This window comes from Gymnogyps californianus, chromosome 2, assembly GCF_018139145.2.
Source record: "Gymnogyps californianus isolate 813 chromosome 2, ASM1813914v2, whole genome shotgun sequence".
NCBI lineage: Eukaryota > Metazoa > Chordata > Aves > Accipitriformes > Cathartidae > Gymnogyps > Gymnogyps californianus.
The window spans coordinates 39,683,363-39,697,461 of NC_059472.1; the positions used below are offsets into that span (position 1 = coordinate 39,683,363).

The following is a 14,099-nucleotide window of genomic DNA, read 5'->3' on the forward strand; positions in this document are numbered from 1 at the left end:
AACGCATTTTAAAAGCTACTGCAATAAAGCTTTTGTTTTCTTAGTAGACATGAAAAGGTATCAGCTCAGATTCAGGCTGTTTTTAAAAAAAGACCCCAAAATAATAGAACAATTCTGATATAATATTTATAGGATTCTAAATAATTTGGGGGGTTCAGGGCTTTTTGGAGACAAGAACACTAGAATTTCAATATTTATCTTCATTATTTATCACTTCCCTACTTTTGCATCCCTGCAAATCTTATAAATTATGATTTTAGATTTTCTGTTGGTCATTATTGAAATGTTTGACAGCACAGGACCCAAAGCACCTATACAACCATTAGGAATATGGCCTTTAAACATAATATTCTTAAACAGAAATCCCTGAGGAAATGGTTATATTTTAAGAACTAGAGTTAATGTATTTTTAGTGTATTTAAGGTATGCTATATAATTTTCATAAAAATTTAATTTCTTGATTGAAATTTCATAAGGTGCCCAATTAAGCACATTACTAAGCACTGAATATAGTAGTAAATAATTCACTTATGACTCCTTCTAAATTGTTACATAACATTAGCTCTCTTCTGGAACTTCTTTGGTGTTCCAAAATATGGTGAAAAGCAAGATCAAATCCTGAGAGAATTCCTCACCTAATTCTTTCAAAACCTCTGAATGCAAGATACAGGAACACGCTCTTTTCAAAACCTCTATCATTTTAATATTTAGTGCTAGACATCCTCTCAAATTATCACAGGATCAAAAAATGTTTTATCTTCATTATCTTTTCAAACACCTCTATCATTTACTTCTTTGGATTTTTTCCCCAAAGATCAAGAAGAAATACTGAGTGATCACTTCTGTCATTGCTACATTTTTGAGCAATTTGACTATTCTATCACTGCTTGAGACCCACATCATTGTTAACATCCTTTTTACTCCAAACACGTTAATACTTATTTCCATGCCCTATTTCCATTGCCACAGTTTTCTTCCTTGTGCTCTTTTGATGATTGTAGCAATTTTCTCACAGCTCTAGCTTCAGACATATATTGCTACATACTGGAATATATATCAATTTTTACCTGACGTACTTTCATTTTCCTTCCTAGTATGTACATTTAAATGCTAACATTGGTTACATTAGATTTAATATTTTCTGTGTTAACCTAAAGCTAAGTGAAGTGGGTTGCTTCTTGTAACTGATCTTCATTCCTTGAGTTTTAAGGGAAAGTAAAGGGAAGATAATTTTTTTCCCAAGGCCCAAGATGTACATTCTGTGGTTTAGCCAAAATCCCAGTAAGTTGTATAATGTGACATATTGTATAGCTATTCTTTTTTTATATGTTGTACACTTATTAAAAAAAGGATGTGAAATTGAAAACTTTCAGTCATTTCTAGGTACAGAGTCTTGTTCATTGTAGCATATCATAAATTTAGTTCTCTAGACCGTTTTACAGAAATGACAAGTACTTGTAGAATTGTTAAAAACTATTCTGCTCTACGATTTTATAAAATAGCCCCAAGAGCAATCTAGTAGAACATTACAAAGCTACCGTGCTTTCATCTTTCCTCATTATCATCCTGCTGCATCTCTTGAGCTAAGCAAAATAAGGAGAAGATGTACTGGGGAAAAAGCTCCCCTTATATACAGCTATTGCTTCCTCTTTCCTTTTCAGGAAATTTCCTTTATTTCCATATTAGTGGAATGGCTACATCAAGATACCAATCAATAATCAGTTGTGAACCAGGCTTTCGGTTACTACAAACTGCTTTATGCAAGCAATAATTCTGGTCCTACATTTTATTGTGGTCCTCATGACATAGCCCTAGGGGAACTACAACTACTACAAAATCTCTGCTGAGTATGAGTATGTGTGTGCAGAAAAGGGCACACAGGGTGAATAATAAATAGCTGCTGTTAAGAAATCATATTTAACTCTATGAGATGTACAACTATAGGTTTCAGAGCCATATTTTTAAATTTTACTGCTCCACTTTTTTGCTGCTATTTCCATGGAAATGCAGTAAAATGCCAAACAATATTTACTAAGCAAGTATCTGAATCACAGTTTAGAAAGAGGACAACAAATGAGTTGAAAGAAACACATTACAGTCAAAGGCCTGCATTTCAGAGGTATTATTCTTCACCTGAAATGAATTATGAAAAAGTTATAGGACCTTGCATTTGGTCTAGTATCTGTAAAAATACCATATGTAAATAAATTGGTCCTGTCACTATGTTATAAGAGAAATCAAAGCTAGTGATGAAACCAAGATAAAACATGTAATCCAGAGACCAAGCCTGTTGAAAGGTCTGCATCCAGTCTCAGCTCATTTTCCATCAGGAAACAGCAGAACCCCATTTATTTAAAGGTCAAGACAGAATGTATTTAAGTTAGTGGAATACTTGCTTCTGTTTAAAGATATAAACTCCATCAGCAATAAGGAATTATATTCCAGCAGGCACCACTAGTAACTAGCTGTACAGCCACTAAATTCAGATCTGAGTCCACTGGATTTCAAATTGGATAATTATGGTTAAAGATAAACAGATGAAAACTCTCTTTCATAATGTCCTATAATGCAAATAAGAAAGTCTTGTCAGCTTGGAAGAATTGCCCAGACATGATAAGACCTCAGAACAAAACCATGCTGAAATGGCAGTATCAAGCGAAATGAGCCAAGTCCACTCCCCACCCCACGGGAGTAAGCCAACACTACTACTCTTGGCAGTATTTCTCATGTGTTGAAATAAGTATATGGGGTGATGATGAGATGATGAAGAAGATGAAGAAAAGGGAAACTAGTCACTGCCCAGGATCCCTTTGAAGACTGACATACACATTTTGTAGCAGTCATCACTATCGAAGTGTTGTGGGTTGTTGAAAACCCTTTTGTCCCCTCCATAGTTGCTCATGCTAACTTTGGCATGTCTATAATTCCCACATAAGAACACTTTTATCAATAACTTTTAATATTATTAGCATTCATTATAAGGATTTGTGGCATAATGCTCAGCATACCACTCTCTATTACAGCTAACTCTGGTTTTTAAACTTATAGAATTGCAAAGCTGGTGCCGGTTGAAGAAATGAGTATGGGCATATTCATCTGTTTCCTATAATGGCACCAGTGAAGGTGGAGGTGACAGGCTAAAGGATTGGTATTTTGTGGGCTCTGATTTCAGAGAACTTTAAGTCTATGTTAATCCTGATGTGCAATTAATACATTTTAATTTGACTGTATATACTGCTAACTGGAACAGCTGTTCAATCTGAGCACATTGTGTGTCCTCTGGGGACCTGTGTTCATTTTCAAAATGTCAAGATGTGCTTGGGAGCAAGTGTTGAGCAGTCTCAGCTTCCTATAGAATGAGGAAAATGCTCTTTAGAATAAAAGAGTATAAATATCACAGTTGTTATGTTGAAAGCCTTTAAAAGGAAAGCAAAACAACTTGAAAATCCTCAAGGCCTATTTTGGCAAGCCATGGAAATGCCGTATGTTACAAGGGTATTTTATGCTGGTGCAATTACCTCGGGCTGCAGGGGTTAACCAGAAGTTTTGGAGGTAAAACCAAGAGAACCACTCAAGTTGAAGGCTAATTGTGTTTTCTCTTTTGACCTAATTCTTAAATGACTCCTATTGGGTCATGTACTTTCAAGACATCAGTTATCCCTATTTTGCCAGTATTGTCACTGAACTACTCTTTCAGTCAATCAAGAATTAACTCAAAATTGGGACAAATGGGGGTATATATCTCCAAAAAGGAAATGCCTCTTAACTGGCACTGGAAATTTCAAAGCAAGTTACTAATCCAATAAGTATATTTCCATGAGAAATTACAATGGGGTTTAGATCTACCTGTAATGATTCAGGGATAATATATCCAATTTTATGGCACAGAGTGACACAAGCTATTAACTACATGAAGTTCTTAGCATCTTATGTTCCCATAGCCCACTATGGAGTTCTACCCCTTTCACATGGAAAAATCACTGAGCATTATTCATATTGAGATTGATTCTCATATATGGGAGAGGATGCTTTACAACATTATGGCATTATAACATAAATACAGTGTAAATACATTTCATATACTACATTAAATTTAGAATCAGTGCGTCTTAAGTGTTTTAGAAGTGTGAATAAGCTTTACTATCTCCATTCCACAAATGGGGAGGAAAAAAATCAGACAATTATGGGCTGCAGTTTTGCTCGAACTTCATGTGCGTGCAAGGAGATAAAAATTAAATCTTTGTATGGTTATGGGAGATAAAGAGTCCAAATACATAGAAAGCAAGTAAGGACTTGCATGCTGTGCATCATATAAGGAGCGAGTGATATGAAAGCTTTAAGAGCTAAACGAAGCAGATGAGCAAGTGTACGTTTATGTTAGGTTTTCTGTGCTGATGTAGTAGTTTTACTACAGACAAGAGGTAAGCAGCTGATTATTATCCCCCAAGAGCAAGAGGAAGCCGGTAAGCAATTATTCTGAATTGTGGTATGAGGCACAATGTCTCCCAGAGCTATTTGTAGGTTGATGCAATTTACATACCATTGTTTGCTCAAGCTCGTGCTTAAAAAACACAGTTTATCCAAGGTAATGCTGATGTGCATGAGCGGTCAGGTCTGAAACAAGCTTTCCTGTCTCATTGTCTCCTTAGCTGCTTTCAGAGACATTTTGCGGCTTTGCTGGTGAAAACGGAGGGTCCTCTCCTTCAAACTAAAACATTAGCTGAAGGAGCGGTGTTGTTTCTGGAGTGTCAGTGGGAGATAAAAGGAGATGTCCATGTCTGACTGTTATGGGAAATTAGGAAGGGAAGGAATGGACCAAGTCTTTGTCTTCCATACATGGGGATGGAGATGGAGCAAAATAGAAAGTCGAACTGCATTTCTGAAGAACAACTTTAGTGTGGCTTGGTTTTGTTTTTTTTTTCATTTTGAAACACCGTAATATTCCCCTGTTCCTGCCAAGATGGAAGCTCTTCGGGGTCCCAGATTCCTCCCCAACTAACATACAGAAAGGGGTCTGGGTGAAGAGGCAGACACAGATGTAAGTAGGCAGCAGTTATCTCATGTTTCCAATGGAAACCTCCTAAAGTTCAGTGGGAATCTCTCCAAATGGACACACTCAATGATTCTTTTTCCTTTTTGTTTTAGCAACATCAGAAAATTTCCAACCAGCCTTTGAAAATCCAAATGTTAATGGCATCTATTTAATAATAGGTGGCTCAACCAAAATCTGTAGTTGAAAGTGTTAATATTGCTCTTTGAAATGTGTGTGATATGTGAAAAACTGAGGGTAGGAGGGTTTGTATACATAGAGATATCTGTCTATATATAAATAAATCAATAGCTGAAGATTGTAGCTAAGATGGCATATGAAGCTAACATGAAGACTTCTTTTATATACTGTCCTGGTTTCGGCTGGGACAGAGTTAACTTTCTTTTTAGTAGCTGGTACAGTGCTGGGTTTTGGATTTAGTGTGAGAATGATGTTGATAACACTCTGAGGTTTTAGTTGTTGCTAAGTAGCGCTTATCTTAAGCCAAGGACTTTTCAGTTTCCCATGCTCTGCCAGCAAGCAGGTGTGCAAGAAGCTGGGAGGGAGCAGAGCCGGGGCAGCTGACCTGAACTAGCCAAAGGGGTATTCCATACCATGGAACATCATGCCCAGTATATAAACGGGGGGGAGCTGGCCAGGAGGCGCGGATCGCGGTTCGGGAACTAACTGAGCATCGGTCAGCGGGTGGTGAGCAATTGCATTGTGCATCACTGGTTTTTTTCTTTCCTCCCCCTTCCTTCTTTTTGTTGCATTCCTTTTCATTACTATTATTATTATATTTCATTATTATTATTGTTAGTATTATATTTTACTTTAGTTATTAAACTGTTCTTATCTCAACCCACAAGTTTTACTTTTTTTTTCTTTTGCTTTCCTCCTCCTCACCCCACTGGGAGGGGGAGGGGGAAACGGCTGCGTGGTGCTGAGTTGCTGACTGGGGTTAAACCACGACATATACCTAACGTACATTTTCCTTTGGAAATTATTTAGACAACAAGATTTTTTTTTTAATCTATCCTGTGGCATTGTCCTTTAAATTCTCACTTTCTTATTTCCAAATTTTCATACAAGAGCAGCAAAATATAACCATAACCAGACTATTTTCTCTGTTTAAAAAGCAGGTCTGTTTCTGTAGCCCAATGATACGAAACGTGAAATACCCAGACTTTGCATAAACTTAATGGCATGTAAATTAACTTAGACCTAGAACAGACAAGAATGCATTTCATGTAAATTATTGAAGAATTCATACTATGAGATAAGTGTACATTTTAGCAAACTGCATAATTTTTGACAGAAAGGGTTGTAAGCAAAATTGGAATCAAGGAAACAAGCTAAAATAAATGAGAACAGGTGGTCTGGGATGTATATAGGTCCAGCCATACAAGGCATTCAAAGTGAACCCAAAGGTATCGGGCTCATTTGTCTCTCACCAAAATGTCACATGCTGCTCATGTCTTACTTAAAAGACAGCCCATATTTCTAACCTTGGAGAAGCTGAAGACTAAGTCTTCCCCGTCCTATGGTTATTCAGAAGTGGTATTAGGAAACAAACACCTTTCTACCGTAGCAAGGAAAAGGTCACCCTGATTTTAGTCTAGCACTGTGGCAAATCGGTAGTAACCCCTTGAAATACTAAGTAGTTAGGCATGCTTAAAACAATGTAAATGAGAGAAGAATTAAATCCCAGGAGACAGATCCTTGCCTGGTGTAAATATCACAGCTCTGTTAAATCAATTGTTTTATGATAATACACTATGAGTGAGTATTTGCTTATATGTTGTTTTTTTCCACAGAAAATATAAATAAATTGTATCATCTCATATATTTTGGGTTTTGAGAGCAATCACCACTAAAACAACTTCTAAAATAGTCTGCTCTTTCAATTAAATTTGATTTAGGACATTAGAAGCTCTAAAGGAAAGTATGTGGAGGGCAAAAGGGTTAGAGGGGGAAGGAAGACTCAGAAATTGTCTCTCTTCAGCATTCTTTCTCTTGTTCCTCATAGCTCAAACTATATTCCTCATCTGTTCAGAGATCAAGTGTATTTTTGTAATTATTTCCTCCTGTCAGGAGACAATCTGAGAAAAGACCTCATTGTCTCATTCTTTGAAACATATAAAACTTCATTACTAAGGCTGCTGCCTTAAGTTTAACTTATCGAGTGAAATTAGACTGCCTACACAGGTTCCTAGTCTGCCAGAAAATCATCTTTTCCCTCTTCTGAGGCTCACAATGAATCTTGCATGAACCACGTCTGAGTTAAAAACACCTATTTTTGTTCATTTGTTTTTATTTTATTATTAGCATGTCTGATTTGCTTTAAATTCTATGGGCGTTACTTGGAAATTGTTTTGACAGTGCAGCTCCTCAGCACAGGCTTTGCCAAGACTCGCCATTGCAGCTCATTAGGATTCAAACCGAATTCAGTCTCCTTCCAGTTTCTCCGGGTTGTTATCTTGTAGGCTGTCTTGAATGTTAAGCCCCAAGTCAAGGAAATTCTATCTCAATAATGTCCTAAAACACCTACACTGTAAATAATAAATAACTGTGTCAAGCCAGGGGGATGTTCAAAATGTTTGTTTCAATCTAAGATCAACAAAATCTCCGCAAAGCAAATCATTCATATGCGAGAGCACTGTCTATTATACAAGTACAGGATTGATTGGGTTGTCTCCCATAAAAGCCATTGGGCAATAGTTATTTACTGAAGGAATCTGAAGAGCAGCACTACTATATGATCTTAAAACATTTTACGTTTGCTGTGTGCTAGATCAAGAACCCTGGCTAGATAACAAAGTTAAAATTTTACTGTAAACTCTGTTCTTCATACTCTTGAATAGAAGCAAGGTATGAGCAGTTACACACTTATACGAAAGTTCAAAATGCTTGTCATGACCCTGCTCCCCACAGCTGGATAGCAGAAGAGCCTGAAGATGATCATAAAAATATAGGGTTGGTGTTTCAGAGGTGGTCCATAATGATTTAATGCCTGGGGATGCATTCAAGCATCCTGCAAGTGTCTTTTAGCACACGAACTATAAATTTCTACAAGCAACTCTGAAACTTGAGTTCTTGCTCACTAGACAACATACTATAGACAGAAAGTGAAGAGATTTCCTTGATTTAAATGAGACTTCTCATTTATAATAATACGATTAGGACCTGAGGCTGTTTCTCTCACTAATGACACTGTGAAGGCTCAATGATGTCAATGAGTGAAGTCAAGGAACTAGTCCCATATTTAGCAATTTAAATCTTTTATTCTGCCTTGAACTAGAGTTTAGGAAATCATCAGAAGTTTCTATCTTTGTGTTCTAAACCGTGCTTAATCAATACATAATGTTTGGTTTCACTATTTTCAAATTGTACAATTTTTTTTGATTGACTTGTTGGAGTCTCATTCAATATATCACTTATGTATCATATTTATGGACCATTTGATCGTGCTTCATTTGTGGTTTGTGCCCTTCCCCAGATGAAATAATCAGCCATGGTGGTTCTGAGATATTCTTGAGGGAATTGAAATCCATTCCTCTGCAAAGAGCCAGAGGGAGCAGTTTCTGCATCATTAAATTCCAATTTAACCCTTCAAAATGAGGCTTGAGTAAGTACTGAAGAGACATATAAGCTTTCTGTTAACCTTCTTCAGAGGAATGAACTTCTTTCTACTATGATTATCTTTTACTGTGTATCTGTATAACTATAACTCATTGACCAATGGAAACATCATTCTTAGCACAGTTTTCTAGACAGTGCTGTTAAACATTTTTTTCTTCTTTTCAATAATAATTTGATACAAGAGGTCATTGCCTTTATGCTGTTTTTTTTTTTAAAAGACTCCTACTACTGCAATGAACTTTGTAATGAACTATCTTTTCCTGTTACATTAACAGTTTAATTCTATGTGCACCTTCCATAGATATGGAACAAAGCACTAATATAAAAGCACTTAACAACTAACATTTTAGCTAAAGTCTGCTGCAACACCATAATTTGACTAATTCTGCTGACAAGCTACAAGAAAATGTGTGTTAAATGATTCCATTCAAAATACAAAACTAATAGACCTTTTTTTTTTCAGACTGAAGAAGACAGATTCTCTATCTGGATCAATTTTTACTTATATTCAACTTTTTAATAGCAATTCAAAAATAGAGAATGAATCATTAACATCACAAGAAAAAATATCAAAGAATATTGTAAAATCCATAATTCTGTCTGACTGTAAAAGTATGCTTGCTTTTTCTTCCTCTGCTCCTTTCATTTTTCTGGCATTGACACATATTCTTTCATGGCATGATTAGCAAGAAACGCTAACCTGATGAAAGCGTCATCACCATATATTGTATGTGTCCTGTGAAACAAGCATTTTTCACAGCCATGATAGCAGAGTCTTAAAAAAAAATGGTTTTGCTTTTCAAAGATACATGCTGAAAAATTGTGGATGTCAAAATGTCAGTGTAATCAGATGGGACCAGATACAAAGTAGGCATATATCCCGGCTACTTGCCTAAGAAGCTGCAGCAGAGATCCTTATTACTATTTCAATTGTAGCTGAAATGCATTTCCACGCGGACAAATTGTAGGAGCACCTGCATGGCACTTAAGTTCTGCTTTAGCATCTTAAGTGAGGCTTATCGCTAAGGCCTCTCCATTTGGGTTACTTTCACCATGAATAGGACACGCTTTATATAAATCAACATATGGCAGTACAGACATATCAGAGAAGTTTACAGTGATGAGTATGACAAGAAAATTATTTCTGAAACCAGTTTAAACACTTGAGTAAGGTACTCCGAGTTAAGAATTGCTATTACTATTCTAGTGGTGTAAACATCCAATGCACACATATAGGCAGAAAATGATTAGGAATCATTCTGATGGAGCAGACCAGCAGCCATTCTTGCTATTTGCATGACCTGCTTTGTCTTGCCAAGAATGTCTCTCTCGCATGCAAACAAAGGTATATGCCATGTTCAAGTCTATTTCAAGAAAATAGATAAAAGCAATATATATAAATTTATGCGCATATGGGTCAGTCAGAGCTAAAAAAGCTATTCTGAATAAAATTAAAAGTATTTTTAAATCTTAAAAAATTAACTAGGCATCTACACTAGAAGATATCACAAACAGACACTGTGATAAGACGAGCACATCCGCAACACTTCACATAAATAAACCCTACACTTTATACTTCAGCATCTAATTTTTAACATGATTTACTAAGGAAATGTGTGTAATCACCTTATGCACCAGCATGTTTCTGTGTCTGTCCCCTATCTCTGCTCCTCCTTTCCTTGTGTGGCCTATTTCAACTGCCCATTGAAATATGAGACAGGAGGAGACGTCTCAAAGATAGTATTTCAAGAAAATAAGGTAAAAGAGACATCTTCTTAAGCAAGAAAAGGCTACAACAAGCAGTCTCATTTGGTAAAACACCAGACAGAGATTACATCAAAGCCTACACCAAAGTCAATTAACTGGAAGACAAACCTGTAAAACTCGGCTCCTCCTTCCAGAGCTCATAAACCTCCTCGCAAAGCCTGGAGAAAGGGAAAGATCCAACTCTTGTGTCTCAGCAGATGTGCAGAGAAAGGCAAGGCAGCTCAGCTGGCTGACCTTGCAGGAGGTTGTGGTTACGAAGTTCAGTTCATTTCTTGATCGTACACAAAACTCTGCTGTCTCTGAACTGAGACAACCAGCACCGAACACGGGTGCAGAAGGAAGGATGACAGTAACAAGGGTCACAGCTAGGTTTGTGAGCTAAAGCACTGACAGGCTCAGGCCCTTTGAGAGATGGGTTCCACTCCCTGGACCTCTTTGAATTGAGATGGGTGTTTTTTCAGGTTTTATGTATGAGGGAATGCCTCAGTTGACCTAATGTATAGGTGACATTATGGTATCCCTACGGAAGTGGAACCTTTGTCCCTCCCGCAGGCTAAAAGATATCGAGAAAAAACATTTAACTAACAGTTAACCTTTTAAATTAGTATCAATTAAGCAGCAATTTGGTATAATAAGGTGAAAGTCCATCGTGGTGCACTAATAACGGGATTTCAAGATCCATATTTAACTTTGATAATAGGGAAAAGTGACTCTTATCATGTGCAAAGCATAGAGAAGATATGGATATTTTATTTGTTCACTTCAATATCTCTGTTGGCTTCTATTTCACTAGAAGAAAGTCAACAGCACAGGTCAATGAATGGACTAAAATTCCACTTTCAACATGCTCAGAGTTTTACTGAAAGGAAGTTGGAGCATCTGAAAAGACACTAAGATGTCTGTATTATGTTCAGCTCTAAAACCATTAAGTGATTCATACTGTATATTATAATCAAAATAGGTACTGAATAATTACCTCTGAAAGATGATTAGAGGATAATGTGTTTATGTGAATACCAGCATACTGAAATATGCATATTGAAATGAAACAGAATGTGGCAACAGGAACAAATTGGAATAGAAGGCACAATGTTTGATTTACTAATAGCTTCTGTTTAAAGTAATTTAGCATACTCTAAATACTGTTTGCAATTTTTTTTTTTTGTTTATTAAATGCATATTTACTCGTAAATGGAAGGTGCTTTCTTTACGGCTGACAGAACTGTTATTAAGAGCCACATTCAGGACTTGACCACAAAATTGTAGTGCTTAGTCTGTTTCATGTTTTCCATAAAATCCTCAAAAGACAAAATTCTGTCATATGCTTATTCCACAAAGTGTTACACAACAGCACAGAAAATAGTCTAAGGCAATTCCATATAAATCATCAGAATACATTACACACACATATCAGACTTGCTGATAAGCGTAAGTTTGCTTATATCAGACAGTATCCTTGTATTACAGATCTTTAGTATTTAAAATATTGTAAAACTTGATGACCATACCAAGAGCTTTTAAAATGGTAAAAAAGGAACAACTGCAAAATACGCGAGCTGCCATTTTGCAGAGAAGAAATGGAAATTTTCATCAGCTTGCACCGGTTATGTCTAAACCAGTTATGTCTAAACATGTGAGCGTTTCTCAGCTCCCAGGCCCAGTGCCTGCCCTGGCTGACATCTGACCATGCTAGACTGAAAGCCAGGCGTGCACCAGCATACCCTGCCTTCCCTCTTCTCCCTCCCTGCCTCCTCGAGCATGCCCATTCTCCTGGGGCCAGGTGACACTTGGAGAACACTCCTGCCAAAAGCGTCCGTCCCACAAACGGTGGTCTGGGACCTCAGCAGAGCAATCAACAGAGCACGAGATGAACTGGAACTACATTTGAGGCTTTTTACCCTGCAAAGGTATTTCTGGGGAGAATTAAAACATTCTGTCTGCAAACCGACCAAAAAATGTTGAATGTAAATGCGCTAACCCCATAACCAGGCCAACCTACACAAAGTGGGTTGGGAACACTGCCAAGCGTAAATTGTGGTAACGTATATAGGCAGTGCAGCATGAAGGCTCTTGATGACCGGAATACCTATGGAGTCAATAAAGCAAAACGCTATAGATAGCAGTTTTATGAGTAAAGGGATGAAGGGGACATGGGTGTAGCTTGTATGTGGACTCTGTAATGCCTAGTGAAGCGACAGGTCTGATAGGAAGCTCCCTGCCCAACAGCCTTGGCTGGCTCTCTCTCCTCTTTCTCTTAAACAAGGCCAGTAGATTAAAAATACATCAACAGGAGTGAAAACAGATGGATAAACAAAGGACTGGGTGTAGTTTTTAAAAACCTAGGCTAGGATAAAGTTCTATTACAAAGCTTAGACTAAACTGTGGTCATTTCTAGCTTTGTCACAGACTTCCTATATGGCTTTAGGCAATCACTTAAACCCCATTTATTAAGGGGCCCAACTACTTCTAAACACCTGGCCATCAACTTCTCTGCCTCTCAGTCGCCTATAGGTAAAATACAGGTAGTACCATTTCTTTTGCTCACATCTTTGTCCATCCATTTAGGATAGTAAACTATACTCAGGCAGCACCTAGCAGAAGTAGCCCCTGAGGAGCTCTGCTGTTACTAGAATAGAAATACTGAGTCAGGCAGTTCAAGAAGGAGCTGTAATGTATATATGTACATATAAATATATATGCTAGTTAAACAGTCTATTCTGGGGTAAAAATACACATAGCAACTCATCTGCCCCAGGCTGTATGATTCCAAAGTTGGAATGAAAGGGGAAAATATGCCTTTGTTAAGGACATACACCTTCTGAAGAGCGATGTCCTTGATATATTGGGTTGTACATATCAATGCAGTAAAGCACCAGCTTCGTGACATGTGGTGGTGTAGGGCACAAATAAGTTTGGAGGAAGAAATGGTCTAATAGTACTTCACTGAAACTCCCACAACAGTCCCCAAGTATCTGCTAAGATTACCAGAAGTGAGAAACATAACGATTGTGAACACGCGAGTCATTTTTTTAAGAGTACTACTTCCGTGGTAAAAGTGTCGTTGGTTACCGTAGCAGTATATGGTATAGGAAAAGTGCAATTACAAACACAACCAGCCACTGAGGTATATAATTAGCTGATCAAAAGACGAATACATACAAATTCTTTTGAGGGTTGCCTAATCTAAGGTGTTGTGACTACCTCCCTCCATTGACCCCAGCGGGGAGCCAAGGTCTGGCACCCTTAAACACCAGTCTAAGATGTCCAAGCCTCATGAGGGTAGATGTAACAGTAGACGGCAACAGGTGTGAAGATGGCCCTAAGTGTGAGGCTACCAAATGTGTTTGACTCGGAGAATACATTTTTGGTCAGAAATCACTGTCCTCCTTTCTGAAAACGTGACCCTTAAAATGACCCCCTTTCCTTGAATACATCTTCCTGTGTCTTCTCCTTCCTTTCTTCCACTTATTGCTCCTCCTTCCTCTTCAGCCCTTTGCCCTTATCTTTCCCACATGCTGTTGAGCCTGATTTTTAAAGCAAAAATCAGGTGGGAGCAGTCCTACTTAGTGCAGCTCAAGTTAGCAGAGAGAAGTAACCAGTCTTTCTTCCACGCTTTCTCTGCTCTTTAGACAAGTAGTGTTGGAAAAGGTTGTTTGGGAGC

At 37.6% G+C, this 14,099-nt stretch overlaps 1 protein-coding gene across 1 annotated transcript in view; it reads right to left on the reverse strand.

Annotated features, from left to right (window-relative positions):
• Positions 1–14,099, reverse strand: part of NKAIN3 (sodium/potassium transporting ATPase interacting 3) — a 386,809-nt gene that overhangs the window by 225,443 nt on the left and 147,267 nt on the right. The gene's annotated exons all lie outside the window — the stretch shown is intronic.